This window comes from Pinus tabuliformis, chromosome 3_1, assembly GCF_031772625.1.
Source record: "Pinus tabuliformis cultivar Carrire ecotype Pingquan chromosome 3_1, CPIR1, whole genome shotgun sequence".
Classification (NCBI taxonomy): Eukaryota; Viridiplantae; Streptophyta; class Pinopsida; order Pinales; family Pinaceae; genus Pinus; species Pinus tabuliformis.
Genome location: NC_142301.1, coordinates 504,146,006 through 504,154,933, shown reverse-complemented (window position 1 = coordinate 504,154,933; position 8,928 = coordinate 504,146,006).

Genomic DNA, 8,928 nt, shown 5'->3' with positions numbered 1-8,928 from the left:
AGCCCATTTTAGACCTCAAAATTCCCCTAATGACCCTTGCAACACTCTACACCTATGTCTTAGGCCACAACTCTACTCTTGCTTCCTCTCACATCTGCTCACTCTCCCACCTAGCTCAATGGGGGTTCACCATTTTGTTCCTGTGTTTCTCTTGGCTTGATGTACTCATTTTCATCATCAAATCTACCCAAATGTGTACTACTGGCATGGCTCCCCATCCTTTTGCTGAAACACACTTCCCCTGTGTTGTCGCTGCATTCAGGATCAGAGGAATGGGCGATGATCACTTCTTTGTCTCGTTGCAGGCACTCCATGCTTTTGTTGAAACACACTTCCCCTGTGTTGTCGTTACCTTCAGGATTAGAGGAATGGGCGATGATCACTTCTCTGTCTCGTTGCAGGCACTCCATGTTGTGTATTAAATCTCAGCTCTCCTTACATATTTCATAGAGGCTCCCCATGATCATTTATGGCTCACAGAGACTTAGTTGGACATTCTCATGGCACCTTTGTTCTTCATTTATCTTTACAATGCATGCACGGGAGTTCTTCAACCATCAACCATATTGAATTGCATTCAAAGCCACAACTGTTGATTCATACATCTTTAATACACCTTTGTATTGTTGTTATATCGGCGAATTTGCACTATAGAACATTATCGGAGCCTTTTCCATATCGGTGCTTTTACACATAAAATTCATACAAAAACAACGAACTCTAATAGTCCTCAGCCCCTTATGTATAAGCCCATTTTTGTTTTTCCTCTATAGAACCGAGGGTTGTGACCGAGGGCTCATCCTTAAACTACTAAGGCCTTGAGACCCTCAATGAGGGCTATATTTCCTTTGTTGGCCTCTTACACATTTGTTTCATAAAACTGACGCATAATACCCCAGGAGGCCATTTATCAGAGAATTATTTATGATGCAGCTATGCCAGCCATCAAGGATTGTCAATTTTCGATTATCAAAGTGATGTCATCACATGCCACGTGGCGTATTTCGACCGATGACACGTGCCACCCGAATATGGCCCATTAGGCCATCCAAAACCCCGAAATAGCCTACCATGTGTCCCTCTGTATCGTGATGTCATGCTGACGTCAGCAGCCAACTAACATTATCAAAACAAATCAAACGCTGCTATGTGTCCTCACCGGAGCTTCTCTGATGTTGTCATTTGTCTTTATCGAAGCCAACCAAACAGCTCCACATGTCCTCCTAAAGGAGAGAGGAAAAGCCCGCCTTGCTTGGTTTTTCAGCGAATTCCTTTGTGAAAATGTTTTTGGCTCTCCCAATGATTCAATATTGGAGGCCTCAATCCCGGCATCACATTTGAAATGTTGAACATCGATCATCGATGCACCACTGTGTGTTAACTGTCGAGACCTTCGACACGCGATATCGAAAATCACACATCACAACTTGTTGTTGCATTGCACCCTTGATTCTCCATCCTCTGATCTCTGATATGTCAGTACCTCCAACTAGACACGTGTCACATGGACACTGGAAGTTCTCATTTGAAGGGGAAGAACTTCAACTGGCTCTTATTTTCAAACCACAAGTCCATTTTTGGACTTCCGCATACTGTTGGAAATATCTTCCAAAGCACTTTCCAATGAAAGAAGTCTGATTAGCCACTGAGCCCTTTTGTTGTGTCAAAATATGGATCCAAAGTCTCTTCATATCATATGATCACAACCACCAAGGCATGAAGCCCAATCATCAAGCTAAGCCTTGTTTGACATCAATGGCAACACTTGCACAGCCAACCACTTTCATACCATCAAATTTCCAACACCTCCTTAATGAGCAAGGCTCATCACCCTTGTCTCCTCGAATTTCCCATTGCGCATGACCTTGATAATCCTTCCCTAACTATACATTGTATAGTTTCAAAGGATCGTATGATCATCCCTTAGCCCATGCAGTTCTCAACTGCGCAATTCATAAACTTTTCTTTCAAATCCCTTGCATATTGCCCCATCATATTCAACATATTACATGGACAAACAAAGTTAGAATAGGTGATTATGGGATTGATGTTCCATGATGAGTTTCATTCGTAGGTGATCTCATGTTACCATGACAAGATGAAGTCAAGGAGGTCATGAAGGATAGTTTCAAGAAGGACACTTGTAGAAGCAAGACACGAAGACACTTTCATTCAAGATTAAAGGAATCTTGGACCACTACAGAGAGATGGAAACTCATGTTCACTTAGAAGTATCTAACACTCATCCAGACCCTTTAGAGGGTGAAGATGAATCACGTCCTAGATCAATCATAAAGATTTGAAGACATAACAATGAAGAAAGGAACCTCACATCAATACATTGTTATCAAGTCTCATGTCATGGTCACCAAACTATGGTCATTCAAAGTTTCAACACAAGAGGGTTTTTTGGTCCCATTTGTTTTTCCACATTATTGGTGGATGTAATATTGTGTTTTAAAAGGTAAGAAAATGTAAAATTTTTGTAAGCGCAAGGGTCCCACATGGAATGTTAAAAGTCACTGGAAAGTTCTAAAGTCATGTAGAAACTCAAAGGTTGCATAGGAATTTGAAAAGTCACATGGGAGTTCAAGAGTCATGAGGGAAGGTCAAGAGTCACAAGGGAGGTGGAGAGTCACCTCATTTTTTATATATACACTTTCATAGTTCAATTAAAGGACTTTTCACCTTGGCTTCTCTAGATTGGCATATGAGAGAAGATCATTATTTGGAGGAGCATGTGAATGTTCCACTATTGGGGCTAGTGTTGCATTGTTGTAATCGTATATATTGGAACTTTCACTTAATATATGAAGCTCTTCGATCCGAAGGACTGTCTTTCATATGCCGTGAATTATTGTAATACTATTCTTTCATTATTTGTGGTATATATTTATGTTTATACATACTAATGAAAATGAACTATTTCGTTGGATTTAGTATGCATCTTGTTGAATGTGTGTTGTTACTTGATTTCATGATCATTGTTACTATGTGAACTATTTCACAAGTTAAATAATGATTATCTCCATTCTCTTATGTGTCTTTACAAGAATAATACTATTACTTTTCTCTTAAAGGATCACTATTTCTACTCTGTTCATGGACTACTTGTATATGCATTACAATTATATTCCTCACAGTGTCAACTTACTTGCTTGTTTCAAAGGTTGTTTGCATGATCTCTTATGTTGATAATTGTAGCCAAGGAAAATATCTAATAAGAATGGTGGTTGTGCCTACTATCCGGATGGGGCTCCTACTCCAAACAGTTTGAGGTCTAGTTGGGACTTCATATTGTAACGACCTCCTCCCACATTTACCAAAGTTAGCTAGTCCCCTAGGGTAAACATATGACGAGAGGCTACTATGATGGGATTCAACTCTCCATGTACATTTAAAGAAGTGGAATCGACAAACCCAAAGCTATATGACCTTCCACACATGCTATAGAACCTTCAGGAGCCAACCAACCCTTCCAAGTGACCAACCCTTGAGGTAGCTTGACATTTCACTAATTTTGACCCCCAAACACTCCCATGACAAGCCGTGCATATGACTGAGGCATTACAGTCACTCCCACAACAAGGGCATGCCAGCGACTGTGGACTTTTTCAGATAGTTTTGAGCCAACGAACCCATATTTTGTGCCACTTTTTTAGAGCCAGGACTCAGGCCACTACCCAGAACTTCATGAAACTTTCATAAATGATAAATGACACTAAAACATAGGTACTAATGCAAACACTTGATCAATGAATTAACTGGACCCCTACTAGCCATGACATGATTTTTTCCAAACATCCCACAAATATGTAATCTATAGGTCATAACAACATATATGAGCCTAGGGTCTCATACTTATCTGAGACTCGTAAAGAATCTTTGTTTCCATATCACAATAGTTTAATTATCATTAATTAGGGAATGTATTCATTGTATTATCAATTAATAATAAAAACATGATGAGAGCCATACATCAAGTTTGTCATAAAACAAAATCATAACCAGCATATAACCAACATAAATAACAAGGATATAACAACCATAAAATCTGCATATAAGCTAGTACATTTACACATGAAATACCAAGGAGAAAGATTTGTTATTAATGAATACAAAAGCCAACCAGGTTTGGTACTTCCATGAACCACCTGAACATAGATTGGCTGAACCAAATATTTCTTTCATCCAATCACCCCCGTGCCATATTCCAAGCATGAATGTGGGACTCAAAACCAAACCAAACCAATTTTCCATAGGCTTTATCGCAATCCCCACCAGATCACTAGGCCCTAAACAAGCATGGATATCGCTGAATTTCTCCACCTACACCGTGAGGAATTTTCCTATCTCCTAGTCTTTAGGTTTTAGCATATATCCCACCATACACGGTCGAGGATTCCCAAGCCTAATCAAGACTCCACCCTCCAGGATTTACCATATATATTGTCATTCACCAGTCAAGGATTCTTAGGTATGATCGAGGGCGCACACCTCTAGGCTTTACCGTATATCCTCCCATTCACTAGTTGAGGATTCCTAGGCCCACCAAGACACACAAAATGTAGCTTTACCGCAATCACATTCCAGTTCAAGGATTCCTAAGCCTTGTGTTCTTTCTTTCATAGACCACCTCACTCAATTTTGAAACCATCCAGAAATATGGCTTAACCAAATAAAAGAGAACCCATCACACCATGGATAGTAGTAAATGGCAAGGAACAGTTGAACAATATTGTCACACTTGGCAAAACCCATGCCAATGACAGCAAGAGAACAAAATTCATACATGCATGTACCACGCATGCCAAATCTATCAAGGAAATCACACAAGCAATCGATACTTGCAAATAATCCCATTGTAGATGCTTGATCTTGCTCTTCCTTGCTTGATATTTGCTTCATCTTTGCCTTCTTTGATTTCATTGATCCAAAGTTGAAGTGCTCCCAGAAAACTCTAAGTGTCCAAAAGTGTGAGATAGAAAGAATAGAGAGAGAATCCAAAATTGAACTGACAAAAGGTACCAACTGATCCTCATAAGCCTTTCTATTAATGATGCCTCTATTTTCTTCAATTTCCATCAGTTTTCCTTAATTTTCCTCCTCACATCCAACCTATGACCTTTCACCTTCCTTTTCTTCTAATTTCCATTATTTTCACAAATAAATTGCCAAAAATGCCATTTTGCCTTTCTAAAGCCTTTGCCAATTTCCTTAGCCATAATAAACAAAATGGACACCCAAACTAGGATGTTTTCCAAACATTCAGATTGGAATACATTTCTCATGACCTTGGTTATTATTTTTCCTTTATTAACTTTATTTACATGGAATTTTGACCAGGGTTATTATACATACCGAGGAGACCCCCTATGTTGGAATATTTATAGCCTCGTCAATGAGTGGTGCTAGAAGGAGGTCTAGATGGAAATTTCAGCCCATTAAGTATGTTTTGAATATGTTATATTAAATGGATTCTTCCCAAGTCATTATCTTGATATGTTTTTCAAACAGATCAAATCTTACAATCCCCACGGAAATCATTCATTTCTTACCATATATCAAGTTTGATGAAAAGTGTCCAACAACGGTATTTTGGTATATGCTTTTATTCATTAAATTTTTCATTCATAATGGAATATATTGTAATGATGCTCAAGCCAAAAAATTTACCCTCACACTTGAAGGTTGTGTTAAGCATTGGTTTCATACTTTACCAGGTGCTTCTATTCATTCATTTGAGCAAATTTTTAAGGATCTTCATGAAGCTTTTGATAGGTACGATAAAGATGTATATAAAAGGATCAATCAACTTAGAATGAAACCTGAGGAATCATTAGAGGATTTTATTAATAAGTTTCTTCACCTTTGCTATGAATTTTTTGAAGAAGATTTCAATTGGGATTTAATGAGTAATTTGCATAAGATTCTTCTAATGATTTTACTCTTCTAACTTTTCTCGATCATGAGGCACCTCCATTCTCAGAGGAGGAATCCATCACTCCTTTTATTACTTGTTCTCCTCCTTTCTAATTACAAAACAAAGGGGTTCCTCATGTTGAAGTTGGAGTTGTGAAATCTAAAAACCAAATTGTTGAACCATTTTTCCCACATTCATCTTCTTCCCATGAACCAATTTTCATTCAAAAGGGCTTTCATGGTTCTTATGATTCCATCAAATCTAATCCCTTTATTCTTCAAGATCACACTATTATGCATAATCTTAATCTTAATCTATGCAGAGTGGGTACACGTTGGATGTGTAATTTAAGTCTGCATCCAATGGGTGTCTACACTTGATATTTGAGTAAGACTGTAAGGATATAAGCTGAAAATACAATTAAAAAAGTAGTTTTCTTTCTTTTTCTTTAAAAATTCATAACTATTATTTTATTAATTTAACTATAACTACTTTATTGTTTTTCTTAGGAGCCCCATTTTAGACCCAAAATTCCTCATAATGGTACATAGGTTATGGCATTATGCAATAGGGTGGTGATATTGTGAGGAGTAAAAGTACTAGTTGCTCTAATTTTGCAACTTCTCATAGGATGTTTCAGTAGAGATATTTTGAGGTCAAAAATGGGCCTCAAAACAAAAATCTACAAAAAAATCAAGTTTATAACAACCAATGGGATTCAATATGATGATCTCAACCATGGGGTACGATTCACTATTTTTAGAGTAAAAAGGTAAAAAGATAAAAAAGAAATAAATGTACTATTTTTTTCGCTTGTATTTTCAACTTATCTCCCTACAATTTTACTCAAATTTTGAGTGGGAGCACTTGTTGAATATGAAATTTAATTTTGAATCAATGGAGTACCCATGTTGCATACTTTGGATGGGCCCTACTACATGAAAATGTGAAATACATGAAAAAACATTATTACAATCACATTTTTCCACTTATTTCACATTTTTTGTTGGTCCATTCAAGTTACGTAACATTGGTATTCCTTGGATGAAAAATTAAATTATGCATCTAATGAGTGCTTTCCTTCCAAATTTAAGTACAATCATAGGGTGATAAGCTCAAAATATGAGTTGAAAATTAGTTTTTTTCTTTTTTCCTTCCAAAACTTGATGAAGTAATCTGATCTTATTTTATTATTCCCACTATTATTTTATAATATTCCTTAGGAGGCTCATTTGAGACCTCAAAATTTCTCTAATGAGACATGCTCTTAGGTAGGTATTTATTATAATAATTTTGGTTATAAGCATACAAGTCTCGATAACATTACAAAATAAATTATAGACCCTATAGTAAGTTGTCTTATTCCACTGAGAAACTGAGCTATTACACTCTCAACCATGTCAATTTAATGAATGACCATAGACACATAGTTTATCACATCAACCATTAACAAAGTAATGGACAACACAGCCTGTACATTCATATAATTTGTAACATCCAATATATCGTGCAAATCATGAGCATAATGATGATATTCACCATTTAGGAATTCATTAACATTCAAGATAATACAACAACTCATATTATGCATGTGAAATTCATAAAATATCATTAGTTTATAACTCAAGATATCATTGCATTTTACTTATCTGCGTAAGTAAAGATGGTTGGTAATCGAAGGAGGGACTTCAAATCCTCACCCAACCATAGGCTAGCTGCATTACAACTTTCTTACAGTTGACCACCCCTAAACTAGATCCAAATTATGAGGGGATGCTTGGTTAGGGATAATTAACACCAAAGCTTAGTAGACATCCACGAGACAAAGTTCACTATCCTAGTTGTCTAAGAAATCTCTCCGGAAATAAGCACCATAGTGACTCACTTACTCTTTTGATTTCAAGCAAAGGGATTCACCTAGGGTTCTGATGGGATATTTCTCAGTTCTAGGTGATTGAATCCATTTTTTTAGATGGTTTCATAACTTTCTTTTCATAGAAAGCATAGTAGGGGTCTGTAGTCCATTAGATAGGTGGTTTAAAAACTCTCTAGCAAGCACCACAATGGTTAAGATTACCCTATCAAAGTGGTTGGATAGATATATAGCAAGCACCATGGTGATTCATTCATCCACTAAGCCTCTCACTGACCACTTAGGCTTGGACACATAGCCCAGTGGCCTGAAAGACAATTATACCAGGAATAACACTTGAGAAATATAAGCCCAGGGCTCGGTCACAACTCCAACACTACTCTTTTTCACCCCTCTTAGCATCAATTTTTTCTTCTCTCCTTAGAGAGGGTGCCCACTTACCTTCTCTTATCTTGCATCATCTCTCTAGGGGCCAATGTTTTTCACTTCTTCCCAATGTTATTCTGCTAATCTCCTCTTTTTCGTTCTCTTCTACTGTCACGAGTGACTGGAAAAAATACTCCTCTTCTTCTTCTCAAGGTTGTCATCCCCAACATTGATCTATAAGAGGTATGGATGAATAAGGTCCTCTTCCCACATCATCCAATCCCATATCTTCATTTGTCTATCAGCATTGTTGGTAAAATGATCAATATGGGTTCCAAGACTTCAATGCAACTAGTCATGGTTGTTCACGACATTCAACAGGCTCCCCCCTAGCTTATCTCATCACTAAATTTTAGCAATAAAATCCAACCTAGGTTTGTCTCCCCTTGAGGCATGGAATATCTTCCCATAGAAAATGAATCCGTAAGGAGTTCCTCTCCTTCAATGGGTCATAAATTTTAATTAATTTACAATATATGCTACAACAGATTATCTCAGTCATTCGTGGCTTCCTTGTTGGATTTCATAGTCATAATTTAATATTACAAGAACAGGGAAAAGTGAGGGATGATACAATTGGCTTCTCCGAAAAATGGTATATATTTCCTCTTTAATCTAACGAATTAATATATATGGTTCTAAATGAGATTTATTTCCTCTTCCTTAATGTAAATCCGCGTAAATGGCTCAACTTGTAGTGATTTGT